Source organism: Rhynchophorus ferrugineus, unplaced genomic scaffold, assembly GCF_030347505.1.
Source record: "Rhynchophorus ferrugineus isolate W39M unplaced genomic scaffold, kcgeb_rfMv2 rfM11, whole genome shotgun sequence".
Lineage (NCBI taxonomy): Eukaryota > Metazoa > Arthropoda > Insecta > Coleoptera > Curculionidae > Rhynchophorus > Rhynchophorus ferrugineus.
The window spans coordinates 18,099,297-18,123,628 of record NW_027472590.1 but is presented as its reverse complement, the minus strand read 5'-3'; the positions used below and the strand labels follow the sequence as shown (position 1 = coordinate 18,123,628).

The window sequence follows — 24,332 nt, the reverse complement described above, 5'->3', positions numbered from 1 at the left end:
AAACGCCACCAAAATATAAAATTATAAACAAAGAGATACGAAACCGCAATGAGCCAACTATCGTCGATATGATGAAATTGCTCAATGAATTCCCGACTGAAATGAGACAGAAATTCAGTCAGTTAGCAGACAGGGTGGAAAAATTGGAGAAATCCGGATTGAAGAAAACTACCCAAAACAAGCTAAAGAAAAACAAAAATGAATAATTCGTTTTTAAGAATTATAACTTAGAACGCACGGACTAAATCAAAGAGTCCGGGAACTAGAATTATTCTTGAAAACAAATAACATAGATATAGCTCTCATTCGGAAACACATTTTTCTATAAAAAAAACTACATTTAAATACGGGGTTATGATGTATAACACTATGATGGGGTACTGGACACTACACCCCAGCCAAAGGACTCGCGGCGGAATAGCTTTAATAATTAAACAAAATATACAACATTTCGAACAAGAAGAAATTAAAAATGAAGACAACAAATGAAAAAAACGGGACTGAAATAAATATTGGCGCTATATATTGTCCACCAAGACATAAAATGACACAACAACAATATAAAGATATCTTTTCAAAATTAGGCCCAAAGTTTATTATTGGTGGAGACTTTAATGTTAAACATACAACTTGGGGATCATCAATTATAACACCTGGAATTGTAATTATCATTCAGGGCGCGAACCCATATGCTGGCCCACAGACAGTAATAAAGTCCCAGACCTGCTGGATTTTTACATTACAAAAGGCATCATCTCATTAATTCAAATTAGTACAGAAAGCTTGTGCGATCTAACATCTGATCACACTCCAGTATTGTTAACACCGAGCGCGACAGTCCTAAGAAAAGCAAAAAAGCCTAATCTTACCAACAAATATAATGACTGGGACAAATTCAAATTAATACTGCAAGAACAAATCAATTTAAAAGTAAGACTTAAAAGTATAGATGATCTTGAGCAACAAACCAAAAATATAACTGAACAAATTCGGTCAGCTGCAAAAGATACTACCCCAATAGCAATAGAGAAATCAAAATATGAAGTAATTTACCCCCTCGAAATTAGAGAAATGATAAAAGAAAGGCGAAAAGCTAGAAGAGTATGGCACAGAACCAGAAATGCTGCAGACAAAACTACTTTTAATAGAATTAGTAATCAGACGAATCAAAAGACCAAAGAATATAAAGAGAATTGCTTTCAAAAGTATATAAGAGAATTAAGCTCAGAAGCAGATAAAGATCATTCGCTATGGAAAGAAACTCGAAGATTTAAAAGACCAATTATTCGAGTACCGCCAATTAAAAATTATCGAAATGAATGGGTTCGACGCAACGATGAAAAAGCTGAATTGTTCGCACAATACTTAGCTAACATATTTCAACCTAATGATATAGAATCTACCATGGATACATCCCCTGTTTATCAACCCGATGTAGATCTAAATCTAATTTCTCCATTAGAAGTTGCCACTGAAATTGATAACCTCAATCCTAAAAAGGCACCTGATATAGATGACATTTCACCTGGATAATTGAAAGAACAGCCACGAAAAGCAATCATCATGTTGACATATATATTTAATGTCTGTTTAAGGCTAAATCATGTTCCGGAATGCTTTAAGGTGGCACAAATAATATGCTCAAAAAACCTCGAAGTCGAATCTTACAGATCTATTTCGCTACTACCTGCAATATCAAAGCTATTTGAGAAACTAATATTTAAACATATAAAAAATTTTGTAATAATACCAGATTTCCAGTTTGGTTTTCGATCATTCAACAATCGATCAAGTGCACAGAGTAACTGCGGCTATTGAAAGAGCGTTTAAGGAAAATAAATACTGCCCTGCAATATTCCTGGATGTCTCACAAGCTTTTGATCAGGTTTGGCATGTGGGATTAATCTGTAAGATGAGTATATTGTTACCGCGTAACTATTGTCAATTGCTGGAGTCATATGTTTTCGGAAGAAAATTTAGAGTATCGCACGAAATAGCGTTCTAGACATTCAAAACTATTTCGGCTAGAGTTCCATAAGGTAGCGTCTTAGGACCTCTCCTATATCTTCTCTACACTGCTGACATTCCAACAAGAAAACTTGGAACACTACTTGGAACCTTTGCTGACGACACAATTAATATGGCAAAAGATATATCTCTGACTAGGGCAATAGAAAAAGTGCAAGTGGCAGTCAACAAAATCTACAAATGGACGTTAGACAAAAAGCAAAACACATAAGAACCAAAATAAAAAAAACTATACTGGTTAGTCGGAAGATACTCTGAACTTGATCTAAAATCAAAGATGTTGATCTATAATACAATTATAAAGCCAATTTGGACCTATGGGGTGCAAATATGGGGTTGCACTAAAAATTCAAATCAACTAGTCATACAACGCTGTCAAAACAAGGTTCTTCGATTGATTACCAATGCCTATCGCTACGTAACCAACGAAGAACTGCACGGTGACCTGGAAATCAAATGGTTCGCGAATCCATTATCCAAAATTTCGCCTTGAAACACGAAAGAAGATTACTAAATCATACTAACGTGAAAGCAATACAACTGCTGGGCAGCGCGCAGGATGTTGGGAGATTGAAGCGAACAAAACCATACGAACTTATATAAGTGTATACTTTTAGTGTAAACTATAGCTCAAGTTATAGTTTACGCCCAAAAGTGGTTGCTACCGAAGATTACATTTAAAAAATCCACAAAATGATTTTGAATGACAGTAAATTGAAATTGAACAAAATATCAGATACTCTGAAGATATCAACTGAACATGTACATCATACCATTCACGAATATTTGGGTATAAGAAAGTTCTGTGCAAAGTGGGTGCAGCGCGAGCTCACTTTTGACCAAAAACAACGACTACTTGATGATTCGAAGCACTGTTTGGAAGATGATCAAGCGTAATAAACCCGAGTTTCCGCATCGATATGTGACAATGGATGTCGATATGTGACATGGCTTCATAATTTCTCTTCGAAGTCCAATCGACAGTCATCCGAGTGGACTGCACACGGGAAAACGCAACAATCGGCTGGCAAGGTTATGGCGTCTGTATTTTGGGATGCGCATCGAATAACTTTATTTACTACCTTAAAAAAGGAAGGACCATCAACAGCTACTATTACATAGCGTTATTGGATCGTTTGAAGGACGAAATTACCGAAAAACGGCCGCATTTGAAGAAAAAGAAACTGCCGCCTCACCAAGACAATGCACCGTGTCACAAGTGAGTCAAAACAATGGAAAAAATCCTTGAATTGGGCTTCGAATTGCTTCCTCATCCACCGTATTCCCCAGATCTGACCCCCAGCGACTATTTCCTGTTCTCAGATCTCACAAGAATACTCGCTAGGAAGAAATTTTGGTCGAATGAAGAGGTGATCGCCAAAACTGAAGCCTATTTTGAAGCAAAGCACAAATCGTACTACACAAATGGCATGGAAAAATTGGAGGGTCGCTATAATCAGTGTATCACCCTTGAAGGGTTATGTTGAGTAAAAAAAAAAACTAATTTTCTCAAAAAATGTGTTTCACTATGACAGGCCAGGGACTCTTATATTCAAAGGTTTATTAAGCGCTAAACTATTTGAATGTCCTTTGAGAGATTGAACTGGATTTTTTTATTTATTTTATTATCTTTAATACACTTTGCGACTAAGGTCCTAATGCTAAGGTCCGGGTCCTCTGATTTTGTGTTTTATAGTAAATTGTAGTCTATATGTAAAGTAAGATTTCACTAGCTGAAAGCGTGAATGAGGGAGAATCTTTTTAAATTTAATTTGCAGTTTTTACTGGTTATAATGATTTTTCCCGCCTTCCAAACGATAGAGCAGTAATTCATTAAGGATAGTGCTTCAAAGATTAAGGAATCTTATTATTAGGCCTATACATTTATTGTGAAATTTTGGTACAATACGTTTTAGGTACAGTACCGTCCATGGATAGTTATTATTTTGCCCATCTTTCAGGGAATTTACGGATTACATATCGAAAGGACGATGTATCTTTTGAGGTCGTCCACGAATCGACCTATTTTTTGGTATATTCATAAAAAGTGAAGCGCCACTCAGACAGGTTACGACGCATGTATCGAAACAAGTAATAATCAGAAGGTGCAAGGTCTGGAGTATGCGAAGGATGGGGTAGCACTTTCCATTTTAATGTTTGAAAGTATATTATTACCGCTTTTGCAACATGTGGTCGAGCGCTGTCATGTTGAAGAATAATGTTGTGTCTTCGCTTGTATTCTGGCAGTATTTTTGCGTAATGCTCGGTTTCAATGTAGTTAAAATTGTAGTCGATAGCGATTCCCATTGATATTGATACTGATAGGTTCATTAGGATTTAGCAGCTCTTGATATACCATACCAAGCTGAATCCACCAACACAAAACATTAGTTTAGAGGCATGGATATTTGGCTTTGCTCGCCTATTTGGTGGTTCCCATGTCTGTCCACATTTTATAGCCAGTAACAATATTATGCAAAAATATTTCTGAATTTGTCACTAAAGCAGCATTTTGAGCATGACCAGGCGTCTTTAAATATCTTTTAGCTTTAATTCATACCGTTTCAAACAAAACACGCATAGAAAACGCTAACCTCATCAACATTTTGAACAAAGAGAATGTTATCAAATCTAATTTTTAACTTTATAGACCTTCTAATGATTTATGAATGAAAATGATGAATTTAACTTTATAGACTGATTAATGATATATCGAAATATAATGCGTCGCTACAATACTTATTTTATAAATCATATTAATTCTTCTTGTGTTATTTATTTCTACAAATTAAGGAAAGGAGGTAAAAAACAGTCTGAAATTTTCCTGCAACATTTATCGCTGTTTATCAAATTGTATTGCTGGTTTTTCATTTTGCTTCTTTTAAGTTATATATACTTATATATTTTTTATCCAATGCCTTCAGTTTATATTAGTTGGTTGGTAGGTTTGAATTCTTTATGTTTAAATTGCAAGAGTTATTGGCAATAGAATCTACCTTTTGTTGCATTTTCCCTATGCTTCCGTCCACTCGTATGACTTCGAAATGAAATGGTCGATTGGACTTCGGAATAAAATGATGCAGCAATGTTTCATGCATTGTCATATATCGGTGCAAAAAATCGTGTTTATTACGCTTGATCGTCTTCAAACACTGCTCCGAATAATAAACTCGTCATTATTTTTAGTCGAAAGTTCGCGCGGCAACCACTTTGCACAGAACTTCCTCATACCCAGATATTCGTGAATGATATGATGTACACGTTCAGTTGATATCTGTAGAGTGTCTGCTATTTCATTCAATTTCAATTTACGGCCATTCAAAACATTTTGTGGATTTTTAAATGTTTTCGTCGGAAACAACCTCTTTTGGGTGTCAACTGTGTTCACCGTCTTCGGTGCTCATTTCACCACATCTAAACTTAGCATACGAATCCTTGATGGTTGATTTTATTGGGGCAGTGTCCGGAAACGCGGCATCAAGCCAAGTTTTTGCTTCAACTGTATTTTTTCCCTTCAAAAAGCAATATTTTATCAACACGCGAAATTCGTTTTTATCAATTTTTTTCACAATAATAAAAGTTGCTTCACTCAAAATTCACAAACTAATGATCCGACAGCTGTCAAATTTATACACGCATCTTTTGAGGGTTAGGGCGAAATAAAAAACATAGAAACATAAAAACATATAATGTAGGAATGTTCGTCGGGTCGGTCGGTCGGTCGAAACGTGTGGCTGCCGCTGCGGTTATCTATCAGAACACTCACTACTATTTTTGGAAGGAATTTGCACGGGAACTAAAAACACTGGTTGAATCAAAGTTGTTTATTTTAACTTGCGATTGATACATGTGGTCGATGGGAGGATTGACAGGATAATAGGTTAAGGTGAAGGAAGTACGGTAGCGCTGTGGAAGTGGTACTGTTACAGGGGGACGGTGATAAGAAAAGAGAGCGAGACGTCGTCCTGATGGTCTTTTATACCCTGGAACTGCATGGTACCAATCCACCGGCGTTGCCAACAATTCTAGTAGCGCCATCTATGTGTCAAAGGGAAGTTTTCAATTGACCCGTTATATATGTTATGTACCGTTATGGATCTGACTTTCGCGGTCACGTATAAGAGCCATCTGTTGAAAGAATACCTGAGTGGTAAACCAGATGGATGGATTTGGTCTGTCTTCTAATAGATAAAAATCCTCAGTGACGTTTTGTACCGCCGTTCAACAAGTTGCTTATTTTTTCTTTGAAGAAAATTTAAATAGTTTTTGTGTTCTAAACCCTATTTAATAACTGGCACGTAAGTCGAATTTCGAGAAGATCATAAGGCTGCTCTCATTACGTTAATTTTCAAGAAAAGAAGATAGGTTGACGTTGTATCGGCAATCATTCTGTAATTACTCAAAGTGTTCCTTGTTGTAGTTGTAGTTGTAGTAGTTGTAGTGGATTTTGGGTAAAAGTATTGCATCTCTAGTTGTAAGGTCACAAAAGTTGGATTGAAGGTGCTCAAAGACCCCTAGCTATAAACTGTTGTTACTAAATAACATTCAAGCTTTTACAAACACCCCTAACCCGTGGATTTCCGGCACATGCATAACAGTTCAAGGTGTAAGGGCACCAAAGGCGGACGGCAGCTCTGGTGAATTAACATAGTACTTCTGTAATTTCTTCTGCTCTACTGTACTTTGGACAGAAGCTTGCAGTTTAAGGTGAAGAGTCACCAAAGACGAATTATAGTAGCTCCTTAGCAGTGGAGTACAGGAATTTGGAGTCATCTGTTTTAAGACTGCCTGAATGGGGAACAAGTGAGATAGGTTCGGTTTGTTTTCTAATGAATAAAATTCAGTATCCTGTTGTATTGTCGTTCAACAAGTCGCCTCTTCTTTCTTTGAATAAAATAGTTTTTAAAGTAAGTTAATAGTTTATATGCCGTATATATTTCCTGTTTTATAACTTATAAATAATTGATTATGGCTTACTTTTGAATTATTTTGTATAGAATGACCCTGGTAGGCCTAATTCGTAGACATCTTTGATTACCGGCTCGGTAGCCGCAGTGATTAAGACGAGATGATTCTCCAACTGCTGTCATACTTGTGCCTTAGAATCTCACGGGTTTATGATTGTTCATGGTCAGGAGTGTAAAATTCAACTAGGAAAATAACTCCAGTCACGCAAGTAACAAGGCTGGGTAAGATAAGTAAGTAGTGAGATATCTTCTGAGACGGCTTCTAAGTCTACATTAGGCAGCAGTTACAGAGTTAGCAGTTAGTTACAAATCCAGAAACTAGAAATTCAAGTGGTAGAATCCAAGATCCAAAAATACATCTTTGACTGCCCTGAAAAATCTAGTTTTATTTTTTCTATCATCATTTATATCTACAAACTCATAAAAATTAGCGTTAGAAAGAGTGATAAAAAAGTTTTTGTTCATGTTTCAGTTTGTTTTTGTCGATTATATTAAGGAGTTCATACCTGACATATAAATTATATATGTACAAATTGGTCTAATAATATTACTTAATTAAATAAACTTCCGAAATCCTCTTCATACAATTCTGTAATATATACAATCTACAATAGAGTTAATATCAAATCATCTATAAAATATAGTTATTATTATGTTATTATATAATAAATAAATCAAGAGTAGGCAGGTGTTTTGTTTTGTAAAAATGTGAGTTATAAAAATTCATGTTTGATATGAACCATTTTTCTTTACGCTCTTTGCTAACAAATACTTTTTAAAATAGTAAACGATCTTAATGTCCTGTTTGAGGACCTACTGACCTTAGAATAAGGTCTGATAATTTGTAAATGAATCAATCCTAGAGGCATAATTTTCTCTCTGCATTTGTAACAACATATTACCCTTTTTTCAAGGTTTTTATTTGTACTTCGCCAGTGTCCGCTTGTACGATAAGTGAAGGCGACAGTTAGTGGCGGCCACTTGGTTTCCCCTCCATGGTGGCTATCCCAGGAGAAAGGCCGTTCCAAGGATGGTACCGCATAACTATAACTTCTTTCTTTCAGTATCTGTGATTTAATAGATTTGATTTTTTTCTATTGTTCTAAATAAAAAGCTATATTTAGTTATATTATATTATTTTTTTCCTATTTTGATATAAAGGTTTTTAATTTTGTTTTTAAATACACATTTAACCCTTTTTGATTATTTGTCTCTGTATATTTAAGATGTTTGGTTATAGATTTATTTTTCCCAAATTAAGGGACTCAAAATATTAATTCTTATATGAAAGGAAAATTAATTCTTTTTTCATTAACTATTTCTATAATTTCTTTGTAATAACATTTTTTTATAACTGTATATTAGAGGTTTAATTACATGTCAAAATCTCATTTTTACCAATCATTAGACTGGTTATTAGGGTGACTTCGACTGTTATTCCATTTCTGATTCTTCACTTTTGTCTAAAGATATTAACAGTTATAATCACAAATATAAAATACATTCATATACTGCGGGAGTCTAAATAATTGACAAAATGGTTCTATAACTTAACATTAGACACTATGTTGGAACAGTTATCAACATTGGACATGCTTAAATGGCAATAGTTTTGCCATATTGTTGATCCTAACAGTTTTAACTACTATTTATTCTGGGCCATGACTTGTTGACTCACTTATGCTCAATCATGAAACCTGTTAATTTTTCAAAGAAGTTTTTAATTAAACTAAACAATTCTATATTAACGGAAAGAGTTATATTTGTTATTTTTTAAAATGACTATACGAAATGTATGTTATGATAAAGGTTTCGTAACTTTTGGAACTTTACTTTAACTTTTTTGGGTTTAAAATCATTCAGAAAAGCTATTTTGTGGATTTTTAAGAATACTTAATATCGTATTAAACTTTCTATATAACTTTATCTCACAGTCTGCTGCTTCCTCGATATTCCTCTTATTTTTGTCTCAGTAATCGTTTATACCGTTGAGTATATCCAGTTCTAGTCCTAGCCAGACTTTATCTCACTCAACCACTCGTGAATAAGCTACCAGCCGCCAGCAAAATGTTCCGATACGGTCCCAGACAAGTGCATTTAATTAGTAGATGTTCCCATCATCTTCCTCTTCACTTTGTATATTTATATGTCATAAAACTATTCTCTTTTGAATTAATTCAATTAACTGGAATGGTTGACGTTTGATGCTAATCGTTGCGCTATTACTCGAAGCATTCATTGGTGTAGTTAAGTGGAGTTCAAACAAAAGTATCGGATCTAAAGCTGTAAGGTCACAAAAGGTGGATTAAAGGTGTTCAACAACCAATAGCCATAAACTATTTCAAGTAAGAAATATTCATGTTTTGACCTTTACCTTTAGTCCAAAGGCGGACTGAAGTTGTAGTGAATTAACATAATCTACTGGAATTTAGATAGAGGTTTGCAATTCAGGGTGAACGGCCATTATTGGAATCTGGAGTCACCAAAACCTGGAAAACCATTCAATAGAGGGACACCATGGAAATTTGAGTAGAAATAGTGCCACTTCGAAGATCAAATTTAAAAATATCAAAGGGAAACTGTCAGACGAAGGTACAGGCGATATTCAAATATAATTTTATAGAACTATAAGCTGTCCAGATGAAACAACGACCACATCTATCGCTGTGGTCTTTTCTTTAGAAGGGAGGTGTTACATTATACAACCAGTACTGTACTGACTGCGAACTGACTACGGACTGCACTGTGATTTGAAGGGCAATCTATTTTGAATGGTGTTACAAGTGAAATATAAAAATAGGCGTCGTATAGTTTTAATCCGCTTTACCCTCAGTGTCGCTTTGTATCGCCGTTCAACCAGTCGCCTATTATTTCTTTTAAATAAAATAGTTTTTAAGTAAATTAATAGTTTTTGTGTGTTAAAACCCTTTCCCATATTATAATTTGTATATAAGTGTTGGTTTTTCTCATCTTCCATTTGTAGTTAAAACATCCTAAAATAGCTTGTCCCAAATAACAATCGGGGCTGTTATACATTTCTCTATTTTCTATCAAGGGTAAGTCTATCGACCATAATCTCTTCGGTTCTACTCCTCCTACTATTTGGCCTTTACGTTTGTATTGGATTCTTCTTCCTCCTCTATGTCTCGGTAATAATATCTCTGTTCTGTCACTTACAAATGTGAAGATCGTGTTGGCTATGTTTGTTAATGCGGTTAGGGTAACGGCAATCAAAGCTACATTATCGGCAAATTCAATTAGCTCTATTCCAATATTAATATTCAGACGAAAGAGGTTGTCGTACATGACATAATAGTACATTTCCTCTATATTTTCTGAAAAATCTATTAAGAAATGCAATTACAATATTAAACCAACTTGATTAATGCAGCTTTCTTACTAAAACATGTCCCGGAAGATAGCTAAAGTTATTATGATTTCGAAATCTGGAAAAACACCAAAAGAAGTAAAATTGTACGTGACAATTTCGCTACTACCAGTAATATTCACAGCATTTGAAAATCTGCTCTTAAAAAGATTAAAACAAATTACGAGTAGAAAAATCTAATCCCCGTACATTAGTTTAAAATCAAACGAAATAAAACTTTCAACATTTTGTCCAGCTATATTCTTAGACACAGGGCAAGCATTTGATAAAGGTCGGCATAAGGAACTTATGTATAAACTACATAAAATGTTACTGAAGCATAGCGTCAACTGTGAAACACCCACATCTCAGCTAGGATGTTAGAAATAAAACAGGAAACAAAAACGCAAGGTAGTGTCCTGTTTGGGACCTGTCCTGTTCTTTACCTACTCTATACATATGACATTGCGCAAATAGAAAATGCTATTATGGCCACATTTGCCACACAAAAACAAAAAAAATTGGGCTTGCTTAATGGTGTTAATGCTTAATTGTGCTTGCTTTTATGGATATGGTTCTGAAGAGATATAGTATAACATAGTAAGAGAAACTGAATATGAGCTATCGCAAGGGCGGGATCGAAGAGTGAAATAAATAAGCAAAGAACAATGGAATTTTATTTAAAAATTTAGGTAAATAAATAATTCTTTTAATTAGCCTGGTGTGTATATTGTTTTTGTAATTTATATAGTATTTAGTTTAGGTCAGAAATAAGGATAAATGATTAGGACTATATGAATACATAAACTACATAATTTGCATAGATGGAACACATAAGACAAATAGAAGAAATTATGAATTATTAGCAATACATTTGTAAACCTTTGTAAAATCCATTTGAAAGCATTGATAAATATTAAGGTGTTGAATGATTAATGAAATAAGATATGTGGCTATATGACATTTTATTGTTTGAACTTTGTATCAATTATTCTGATTATTTACTTTAAAAACATTGGAAATGGAAAAAATTGGAAAATTGATAGTTATTTTAATTATTGTAAATACACTCCTTTAATATACATTTTTAATATACATGTTGAAGTCAAATTTTAATATACAAACATGTATTACTTCATTTATTTTTCCATACCTTTGTTTATAACATAAAGGGAAAGAAAGGTCCTGTATACTTACATTTGACGCCCTGAAGTTGTTAAGTGAAAATTAATTGAAATTAGATTTAATTAAAGGCAGTTTAAAAAATATTAGTGTGTGTTATGATGAATGATGAAAGTGAATGATGAATGTTAGATAGTTTGCATATATTTAAATATTTTAATATACAGACATTTATTATATTAATTAATGTTATATATCAAATACACTTATTTTATAATGAAAATAAGTTTTAGTAACATATTATTTTTTAATTGGTTATGTTACTATATTATCAGAGAAACATGATTAAGTTAACAGATTACGGTTTCGACCACAGGGCAATCACTAGTTTATATTATATCGAGTTGAATTATCAGGCTATGATTTAATAACCCAACAAGTGCACTAATCACATATAGAATAAATCTAATTCCTGCGCATTAGTTTGTTTTTTGAGCAATCATTCAGCAATTGACCAGATAGATAGAATTACAGCCATTATTGAAAAAACCTGCGAAGAGAAGAAATTTTGCTATAGTTAGTAGTTTTGGACTACTTAAAATGTTACTGAAACATAACGTTTACTATTAAACTCTTACATCTCAGCCGGAATATTTTGAGTTAATCAAGAAAAAGTTTAGTCTACATACAATACATGCTATTGGAGATAACAGCGAAGCAGAAGACAGAAAACTGAGAACCACAAAGTGGGTCCAAACATGGATGGATGAATCTCGACGCAAAACTTTTTTGGAAGAGGCATATCAAAAAGAAAATAAAATAATTCTATTACTATTCGATTACTCGAGAATTCATTTATTTGGAATAAGTAATATCAACATGATACAAGTATTTAAGATTAAAGTTCTGATATGAATTGTGGATGTACCCAGATACTACAGGAACAATTAGATACACGGAAGACTTTCGGATTTCAACTGCCATAGAGAGAGAGTTCAAGACATGAGGACTCCATCTCCATCTACGTAAATGCTACAACTCTTGGATAACATTGAAATAGGAAGCAGTTTCAACAGAACTAAACCGTGTGGTAAAAACTTTGAAAAGTGTTACTAAGTTTTATATTATTAGAGATTATGTAAGGACAAATGGGTCTTCCTAGATAAGTGCTTAGTCTTAAGTCACTGCAGAGACAAATTGTAAGTTAGCCGCCAACGAATAGTAATAATATATTAAAAATTAAATAAAAGCTATTATAAATATTGTTAGAAGTTACATGTTATTTAGTTTATTAATGGTTGCATTCAGCTACAATTGCAAATACCTCATTATTTATGTTACAACTTTCAGGACATTAATTCTATTTATTCGCAATGATTTGCCGTCCGTGGTTTCACCACGAATTCGCGTCTTAGCTCGGCACCAACGCCAATTGGAGCGGTTAAACGTCGATCGTTCACCGCGAAAAGAAATCACTTTCTTGGTACCGCCCCCGAAGTGAGAGGGAAACCGACCTGGCGTTTTTGGTTTTTGGTCGATTTTATGAAATTTTTAATCCAGCGACATATCGAGCGCAAACTGCCATCAACTATTCGACGGGTCGGTTTCGTTGACGCTATACCGGGCGTTTAGTTTTGGCCGGTCTTTTTATTTAACGCGACCTGCGAGTTTGGTACGTTGGTGCGGGCGACACTGATCCAATCCGAGTCGGTCCGAGTTAAAATCTGGAGATTCTGGAAACGTTTTGTGTCGACGAAACGGAAATATCTGTCTCTACGATATTGTTTGGATTTATTATGTGTCTTTAGGATTTAGTAAGTATTCGATAAGAAACTAATTGTTACATTTAATGCTAGTACATAATTTTTTTGCCGGTTTTTGATCGTTAATGTTACGAACTATAATAAAATTTCGACAGTACAAGTTTTTTCAGTTACGTAAGTTATTTTAATCTAGATCAGACATCTACAAGTTAAAAGTTTTTGTATAAAATTCATGTGAAATTATTCAATGTCATCGATGCTTAACGGATCTCGCATCGCAAAACTTTTTAGACACATTGTCAATTAGTCAATAATTTTATTACAATTTGTTTTAAACTTGTCCGCCTTACGAATACAGTTGATACATATTTTTGATACTCAATCAATTACTTCGTAATTTTATTACATCGTATTTTCTGTCTTTTATCTTAACGTCTTAATTAAGATAATATTTTCCTTATTACCTTATTAATTACCGCCTTGCACTTGACTTGTGTTCCTGGCAATCGTAATCTTATAACAGTATGTTTGCGTTAAAAAAGGTACAGAAATAAAATTGAGACAAATGCAATTAATTTAATGTTAAACCGATGAAAACTTTACGGAACCGGAGATTATAAAAGAGAAAGTAAAAGTTCTAGATCTTCGTTTATTTGGCAATTATTTTGTTGCTTTTTTTTCGAGATGGGGTTTCGTTGAAGAATTAGATCATTCTTCATTGATGGCGATTTGAGAATTGTGGCAGTTTTTTCGTTTGAAGTTGCATGATTTGTAAGATTGGTACTATTAATAGCTAGATATAAGAATATCGATATTTTTAATTTCTTTATTAAAAGTGACTGTTAGATTGTAAGGTATAACGATAAAATATTGAATGCTGCTATTAATTATAGCTGTTTTATACGAGCACTACTATGTCCAAAAAGTACTAAATCCTTAGAAATAACATCACAATTCAAACAATATCCTCATTGCTATTTCTGAACCTTGTCATTATGAAAAAAACTAAAAGGTTCACGCAAATTACATATATTTTTAAATATAAGATACTCTGTTTGATACACTTAGTATAATCTTAATTACTAATATGTTTATTACTTTCCTTTTTTTCTATACTTGGATCAATTCCCAAATCAATATAAAATTAAACTGACTTAAATTAAAGTTAATGCTCGTACACTTATCAGATCAATTGAAAAGTCCCCGGCCTACCGTAGCGAAACAAATTTTTTTGGCAAAATCCGATTTCGTCCTTCAAACGTTCCAATAACGCTATGTAATAGTCGCTGTTGATGGCCCTTCCATTTTCAAAGTAGTCAATGAAAATTATTCCATGCACATCCCAAAATATAACCGCCATAAACGTGCCAGCCGACTGTTGCGTTTTCCTACGCTTTGGAGTGATTTCATCGTGTGCAGTCCCCTCGGATGACTGGCGATTGGACTTCGAAGTGAAATGATGGAGCCATGTTTCATATATTGTCACATATCGACGCAAAAACTCGGGTTTATTAAGTTTGATCATCTTCAAACATTGCTCCGAATCATCAACTCGTCGTTGTTTTTGGTCAAAAGTGAACTCGCGCGACACCCACTTTGCATAGAGCCTTCTCATATCCAAATATTCGTGAATTATATGATGTTCACGTTCAGTTAATATGTTTAGAGTGTCTGCTATTTCATTCAGTTTCAATTTACGGCCATTCAAAATAATTTTGTGGTTTTTTTAAATGTTTTCGTCGGTAACAACCTCTTTTGGGCGTCCACTGCGTTCACCGTCTTCGGTGCTCATTTCACCACGTCTAAACTTAGCATACCAATCCTTGATGGTTGATTTTCCTAGAGCAGTGTTCGGAAACGTGCCATCAAGCCAAGTTTTTGCTACAACTGTATTTATTCATTATATATTAAAAAGCAATATTTTATTCTACACGCGAAATCCTTTTTTATCCATTTTTTCACAATTACAAAAGTTACTTCACTGAAAATGCTATAATTCACAAACTAATGATCCGACAGCTGTCAAATGTATACACGCATCTTTTGAGGGTTAGGGCTAACTGAGAAACATATGGATTTAATTCTAGTAGCGTCATCTATGTGTCAGGCCAGAGACTTTTCAATTGAACTGTTATATCAGTATGTCCGTATGTCCAGTAGTTATATTGATTACTTTTCTTCACGTTTTACGGCAAAATCCTGGATAACTCTGTGGATCCATTTGATTTCGAGATAATCGCGTTTTTCGTTGGTTACATGGCGATAACTATTAATAATTAATCAAACAACTGTTTACTGTTACACAGTGAACGGCAACGTTAGATTACTAATCGGGTCTTAGTGCAACCCCATATTTGCACCTCATAAGGAATAATATGCTTTATTATTAACTGAAAAAACAATTTATTTAATCATCTTAGATCAAGTTGGGTGTATCTTTCGATTAACCAGTACGATTGTTTAATCTTTTCTTTCTCAGATTTTTGTCTTTCATATTGTTTGCAATTTAATCTACCATCGAGGTGGACGCCGGCCTATTTCATTGTCTCTACTTGAGGAATTGGACAACCCTCAAGTGTTATGATTAGGTTTCAGTCTTTAGATAGATTTCAAGCTATTACGCTACATTTTTCGTCATATTTAGTAAATTTTGGATCTTGTTTAAAAATAACGGTATTCTTATTTGGTGAATATTAGACGAAAATTTCAAATAATATTGCAATATATAATTGTAATAATTTTCCACCATATAACAATTACAATTTAAAATCTAAATTAAATGAAGTGCATTGTCGCAAAAACAAAAATAAAAAAATTTATTTCAGTTAAAACGGTGTAACCTGGAACAATTTTTGTATTTAATGCTAAAACAGTCATCAGTTTAATTATGTTAAAAGTTGTTACCGTTATGCATTATTTTTTCAGGACAGGCGGCTGAGGATGATGACTTGTTAGGTTAGGTTTAGTAAAAAATTTATTATTTTTCCAATAAATAACTTGTTATAATTGTAGCTCGATGTTCGATTCTAGCAGATATATGCAGTTCCAGTTCTTTTATGTTTTTTGTTATTCTCTGCTGAATACAAGATATCAGACAAAATTACTTTTACAATTAACTTCAGATCGGGGTTTTTTAGTTTCCAGGGCTCATTTACTTCCATTAGATTTCTTGGAAATTCTTAAGTATCCTATAGAAGTTATGCAATGTGAAGTTAAGAGTCTAAAGTCTTCTGAAAGAAATGGCGTCTTATTCAACAGCGAGTACAAACCGATTCTGCTGCTTCAATCTTATTCTCGTATAAGTAAACTCCTATGTATAGGCATCTCACTCATATCCATCTCATCTTTCATTTGAAAAAATATAGGCTCAAACCATCATTTAACACTTTAACATTTGAACCGTTTTTTGAAAAGCGGAAAAAAATTTTATAGCCAGAATATGAGACTCGCTATGGAAATCACCAACAGTATTACATCAGAGCATCCTGTTGTCTACACCAATTTTAACCTCTCTTACCTCATCCTCACACTTAGCTCTCATGATATCTTTAACAGCCTCACAACTCCTTTCTTCATACCTTCCCTCCCTAGTATCAAGTCAAAGCGTTATTCTCCTCCACCAAGCAGCCACACTCCACATTCTTCCTCATCCTTAAACGTATTCCTTTGAGGGGTATCCTCCTGTCCACAGTGCCAGCGGGCCCTAGTTTTAGCCTTCCCTATCTTGTGTAAATATCAGCCAAATAAACACTCTATGTCCCATCAATGTCTGAGTGGAGTAGTAGTCCATTTGTACTTTGCTCATAATCCACTTTTCAAGATCCTCGAAGATCACCCTGATCCATCGATTATAGGTGTTCACTCCTCCTATCATTGTTCCAATACTTCTCTGTCATTAACATTTTGACAAAGTCAGATAAAATGATACGTGGCATGTTATTTAATATTACTATGTGAATAAATTTAACGTTCTAGGGTTGCTCTTTATTACTATTATTATTTATCCTTGTGCATGACAATATATAAACTGTTATTTCATGCACAAGGATAAATAATATTTTTAATTATTTATCAGAATCAAATTTATCAGAAAGAAACAGAATTTATCTTAGCTAGGAAGGGTCGTGTAGAATTAAATTTTACATGCCTGTGTAATCAGATTGTCGGGGATATTCAATTTAAACAAGAACACAAGAACAAATGATATGACGGAAATATCGTTCCGCACGTTTTCGAAGAGATTATCGAGAAATTAACGTCATACTATTTATAAAAAATCGCGTTTCATTCGCGAAAATAATTAAACTATCTTAATTTTTATCGTCGTATTGTTATCTTTGAGTTATCCTATCACCGGTGTATTGTGGAAATATTTGGAGAACTATTTTGTATGATGGCATACTTTTTAATAGATACGTTGTTTGCCGATTTTTGTTTTCATAATATGTTTGTTAGTATCTCTGTCGGAATTTTTCTGTCTTCAATATTTTTTGCTTTAGCCGCTATCACTCAAGATATCCAAAAATTCTATTCATGAACCTGAATTGTTGATTGTATGATATGAATTGTAAAATAAAATTTACAAAAGGTAGTAAATATTTATAGGGTAATATAGGTTGAATGAGATGTTTAGTTAGGGAAATAGGGATACATGAGAATATATTGGCATTTCAGAGTTTCCAATTACCTGTTTATTAAATTCAGTTCAATTGTGCTCTCTATACTATATATATGATAATAATTTTCATTTGCTCTAATTCCTAATTTCCTCTCCAATACTTGTGTTATATTTTCTTGTTCCAAATGGAGGACTAGGATGTTGTCCTTGAGCTTCGCATTTAAAGCTTTTCTATTCCTTCTAAAGACAGATAATTTATATAGAATTTCTATAAGAGGCTTGCGTGTATTTTGACTCTAAAACTACAAATTATCAAGGAACTTACGGATAGCTTAGCAGTAGATGAATTAACTGATTCTAGGCTGCAGAATATTCATTGCCATAAATCTGCATAATTAACAAGACGTATTGTATTAGGATGTATTAAAACCAAACCTAACTGTTGCGGGTGCCTATTCATCAAATTCATCCTCTTGTATGACAAATTTTGGTCACAGATTGCAAGAGTTTTGAATAAACGTATCGCCTTCTAATCACCGCGTATTCAATGTTATTCAGTATGAATTACTTGTCATGGTTTGGACATGCCGAAGAAGTGCGAAAAAGGAAACATGGATGAACAAATCTTTACTTTTTCTCTCCTTTCGTTACTTTTTACTTTTTATTTGGAATGATTGGAAATTGTTAGTAAAATATTTATTAAATACTAGTAAATACTAGTATTCTTTCTTTTGATTGATATGATGGACCGTTTCCACTATCATGAATATAGCCGAAGACATAAAATGGTGTTTTTTTTTCGAATTAATGTTTGCCTTATTAAATTGCCAAAAGTTATTTCAACAAATTTTTCACCATAGATAGGACTAAAAAGCGTGCATCAGTTTTTAGGGTGCAAAAAAAAGCGGTTAAAAAAAGTGTATTTCGACAGTCTCTAGGAATTTCGCTTAATTTTTTTCATCAATAGAAGTAACTATATATACATTATCGGTCAAGAGTTTGAAAACTCTCTATTTTTAGTTGACATTGGAGTACTATGCGAAAACATTTTAGTGTTGCTTATAACAATAAATAACATTATTATAACATTATTGATTATTAATAACAAACAAAAATTATTAGGTCCTTATTTCGAAATAAACTGGTACACGTTTTTTATGATCGCAAAAGTTGTTGCAGATTTAATTGTTGTTTTCTTTAAAATGGGCAGTTTTATTGTTGCTTTTATACTGAACATCTAGTCTAAATCTGTAAATATGGATTTAGAATTTATAAAATTATTAGGGTTGGCTTGGATTTGAATTGGAAATTGGTAGTAGATGATTTATAAAATAACAATATTCTTAAATCATCGCTTCCACGTTCATGAATTTATACGAAAATCTGACGCGATGTTTTTCGAATCAATCGATATTAATGAACTAATGTTCATAAAAGATTAGACAAGTAATACTTTTCTCACTAACACAATGAAGAAGTTGAACCTTCTTCAGTGATTTGGATGTAAATATTCACGAAATAAGACCTAGTCTAGAGAAGAATAAAAACATTTTCGTTTTGCGTTATGGTAATACTCCTTATCGCACAGCTCAAAAACCATCGTGACAACTAGCAAAGTAAAGTATGAATCAATGTTTTATTAACCTCCACTCTACTCACTAAATTCCTAGATTTAGCTCCCTCTGACTTCCTTCTAATCTCAAATATCATTTTCATTAAACGAAAAAGTAACAGAGGCCAACTAAGTGTATTTCGATAGTCCCTAGGGCATTCAATTCATATTTTTCTTAACTGTATTGACAAATGAAATAACATATTGCAAAGTATTTGAAAAAATCCTGTTAAAAACTCTACTCAGCCCTTTTTTGACGATGTTTTAGCTCAAGCCTTTGATAAAGTTTGGCATAAGGTATTCATGCATAAAATCCATAAAATGTTGCGGAAGCAATGCATTGAACTCTCAAACACCTACATTTCACTCAGAATATTTAGAGTTAAATAAAAAGAAGTTTACTCGACAATGAAATAAACAAGAGCAGGTGTACCGCAAAGCAGGTATGGGCTATGTTCTTTACCCACTCAAATGTTACTATGACTTCATTTGCCAATGACACTCTACAATATTTACTGCTGGAGACAATATCGGAGAAGTAACCAGAAAACTGCAACGCACAAGTAATAATAGAAATTAGTATACCCAGACATGGATACCCAAAGAATTAACATATTAATAAATATGCATAATACTGTTATCCCATATACTGGCAATGCTAAGTATTTCGCTATGAATTTTGGTGCAAAACTTCGATGGAAGGAGTATATCAAGAAGAAAATAAATTAAAATGTATGAATTAACATAGTTATTTGGAAGAAAATCTAAATTAGCCGTAACATATATAATAAGATAAATTGTAAGTTAGTCCACAATGACTATTACCATTATATTAATAAGTTTAAAAAAATTAATATATTCTCTGAAAGATTAATCTACTAGACTACATATATTTGATTCTTAAAAGGTTAACACATTGTTTGAGAAGCAAATTATTGGAATATTGACTATATTAATATTACTGTATAAGAGTATGAAAGATTGCAGTATTGTTTATTGTAGGTCACTTTAACCGGTATGTTAATTTAAACATTTACAAATGGTTTATGGTCGAGCCAGTACGATAAGTTTGCTAAGATTTGAACAATACTCATGTCAACTCAAACGTGTCGAACAATAGATATTATACAATTACGTAACAGTACATTAATTTTGTTTAAATCGGGCACTTTGCAGTATATACCGACTACTTCCCTGTTTTTGTCTGACGGATTATTTTAACGTTTCATATATTTCGAATTATGCAACTCCAATAAACAACAACAAAGAATATGAACGAAAATGATTTACGGTAAATTTATCAACAAATGATCTAGAATGCTGTTATTGGGTAATGTTTTAGTTTAATATCTAGCTATTAAAAATACAAGAAACAAATGAAAATAGAAATGTAAGGAACGAGACTAGAATAAGTTCATAGTCTGCGATTTAATCGGAGTATATCAGATGTTTGCGACGTAGACTCTTATAATAAATGATTGATGATATCATGCAATATTACTTCAATTATCTTTCATTGTTCAAAAACTCTTCCTTTATACATCTATTTTTGATCATGATTTAAACCTACATTTTCGTAGAAAATTTTCTGTATTTGACATTTTAATGAAGGTTTTGGTTTGTTTGTTGAACTCAGGATTATGGTGCATTTAAATCCAAAACGAAATATTGAAAATATCGTTGGAAACTGTGAGTTGTTGCATTTAACTTTTGTACGAGATATAAGTAATTATGTTTCAATATTATATATGCAACAAATTGAAGAGAGAAGAGAAGAGTCTTGGGAATAGTTCGAGCTGTACCTCTTCTATACTATTAACACTTTCTATGTATTCTAATATGTTACAAATGGCATTTTTAGTAATTTTCTGGAAAGCGTATTTTAATTAATACGCCTTCAAAGTCATGTTAGTTACAAAAGTTATATTGTTGCAAATATTGATCAAAATATAACAGATAACTAAATATAATTCAGATATTACATATGAATATTTTTAAAATATGTTGTTAATACCCCATGAAATATTTCCTGAAAATTTTTAATGTTGCTTATGTTTGTTCTTTTATTATGTAAAAAATGGAAGGTATTTTTATATAATATATTCCAATAAAATAGTCGCATAGAGTGGATAATATCCAGAGTGTGAACAAATAATTAAAAAAAAAACTGTTTTGAAAATGTTTTCAAAATTAGAAGTTATTTGAACAGATCAAATGAAAAGTCTCCGGTCTACCATAGTAAAACACATTTTTTTGGCAAAATTAGCTTTTTTTTCTTCAACATAATTCCCTTCAAGGGTGATATATTGATTAGAGTGACACTACAATTTCGAAATTTATTCCCAGCGAGCATTCTTTTGAAATCTGAGAACAGGAAATAGTTACTGGGGTCCAGATCTGGAAAATAGGGTGGATGAGAAAGCAATTCGAAGCCCAATTCATGGATTTTTGTCATCATTTTCACTAATTTGTGACACGGTGCATTGTCTTGGTGAAGCAGCACTTTCTTTTTCTTCAAATACGGCCGTTTTTCAGCGATTCGGTCCAATAACGCTATATAATAGTCGCTGATGATGGTCCGTTCTTTTTCGAGGTAGTCAATGAAAATTTTTCCATGCGCATCCCACAATACAGACGCCATAACCTTGCCAGCCGACTGTTGTTTTTGGTTAAAAGTAAGATCGCGCGGCACCCACTTTGCCCAGAGCTTTCTCATACCCAAATATTCATGAATGATATGATGTACATGTTCAGTTAATATCTTTAGAGTGTCTGCTATTTCATTCAATTTTAATTTACAGTCATTCAAAATCATTTTGTGGATTTTTTAATTGTTTTCGTCGGTAACAACCTCTTCTGGGCGTCCATTGCGTTTACCGTCTTCGGTGCTCGTTTTACCATATCTAAACTTATCATATCAATCCTTGACGGTTGATTTTCCTGGGACAGTGTCCGGAAACTCGGCATCAAGCCAAGTTTTTGCTTCAACTGTATTTTTTCCATTTAATAAGTAATATTTTATCAACACGCGAAATTCCTTCTTATCCATTTTTTTCACAATAACAAAAGTTGCTTCAGTCAAAATGCTATAATTCACATACTAATGATCCGACAGCTGTCAAATTTATACGCGCATCTTTTGAGAGTTAGGGCTAACTAAAAAAATATGGATTTAATTCAAGTAGAGCCATCTATGTGTCAGGCCGGGGACTTTTTAATTGACCTGTTAAGATAAGAAGTTTTAGTAAACCAATATGCCTTTTTTCTATCTGAGTGAGAATTGTACAAAGGAATAGTAATTAACTTGGATGAATTACGGTCGAAATTTGACCACTTGATTATCACAAGTTTTAACATTTCTGTAAATGATACATATGAAATATGTAGTACAATGTATATAACTATAGAAATTATTTTAAGTTATTTACCATATATAATTCTATTTCTAAATATTAATACATAATATACAATAATTAAATATTATTTAATATATTATATTTTTATTATTATATATGATATTAAAAACTCGCCGTAAGCATCAATACATTATTTTGATTAATACATGTCCTAGATGTTTGGAAGATGGCTTGTGATTTTCCCAAAACCTGAAATAAATTAATTAAACTCTTATTGAACAACTCTTGTTGGAAACACCAAAAACAGTTAAAAAGAGAAAAAATCTAATACATCTATATGAGTCTCCGATATGATTGAAACACGATTAAAGTTTTATTGAAAATTACTCCTGTGGTATCCACAAATGGAAAATATCAGCATAACTACATTTGCTGACCAAGTTGAAATAATTGCTTTTGAGAAATATAGCCAGACATCAACTAGAGAATTACTACAGAGAAGCGACAGTATTAAACTGCACATACACATTTGTGATATCTTGTGAACATTTGTTACACATTTGTGTAACAATGAATAATATTATCAGTTTCAGGGATGAAACTCCAATCTTGCAAGTTCACACTAAAAAATTAGGACTGAAATTGAAATACAAGAAAATGTAACAATTAATTGAAATAAAGCAATTCTTACATAATAAGTTACTGTTGAACAAGTGGACTCATGATTGGCTCTCAGAAAATCAAGAGAGTTGCAAAAAGTCGTAAAGAGAGACTTACCTTCATATTAACGCCAATATATAACTCTTGAATAAGATTCGAGCAGGGTATGGACTCAAAAGTATTAAATTATTGAAGTATCTTGATGTTCTAAGAAGTAAAATGGTAGACTATATTCAAGACAACATGTGTTTGACATGACCATGATAATATGACAACATGGCTTAAAATTGGACTAAAAAGTTTGCAAGTATATTCAAGTCTCATAATATTTAATGAGAAAATTTACTGCCTCTAAAATGACTCAAAAATTAATAATTTTAGAGTCATTTTGGGGGCATTAAATTCATTAGTTTTTTTTACTTATGGGGATGTATTATTGAACATTATTATATTTCAATAATGTTTGTTATTTACCGTACATTAATAAGTCTATACACTTATATTGGTCTGTAAGCGAATCTGTAATAGTTAAAAATGATACCATAATACAAATTAATAATATATGAAAGTTTTTCTTTTTATGACCGGAAGTGCATATTAATAACAATAAAGTATTTTATTTACGAGACTAGGATATAATAAAGATTTTTTTAAATTGTCACAAATAGCGATTGGTGAAATTGGTGGAGAACAAGTCAATTAAATTCGTTAAATAATTTTATTTATAAAACAAGTTACTTTCCTAAGTGGAATCCGTATATTAATTTATAGAAGTAATGTAACATTTGCTACTTTAAAATTATTTTATTGTAAAGTTAATAAAAAAGAAAGAATGTTGC

At 32.6% G+C, this 24,332-nt stretch overlaps 1 protein-coding gene across 6 annotated transcripts in view; it reads left to right on the top strand.

Moving 5' to 3' along the window:
• The first annotated feature begins 13,160 nt into the window (after nucleotides 1–13,160).
• The window catches only part of LOC143204885 (uncharacterized), a 168,102-nt gene continuing 156,930 nt past the window's right edge, over nucleotides 13,161–24,332 (top strand). For all 6 annotated transcript variants that reach the window (XM_076417806.1, XM_076417807.1, XM_076417805.1 and 3 more), the window contains exon 1: nucleotides 13,161–13,298. The gene's annotated coding sequence lies outside the window, so the exon portion shown is untranslated. The remainder of the gene's footprint in view (nucleotides 13,299–24,332) is intronic.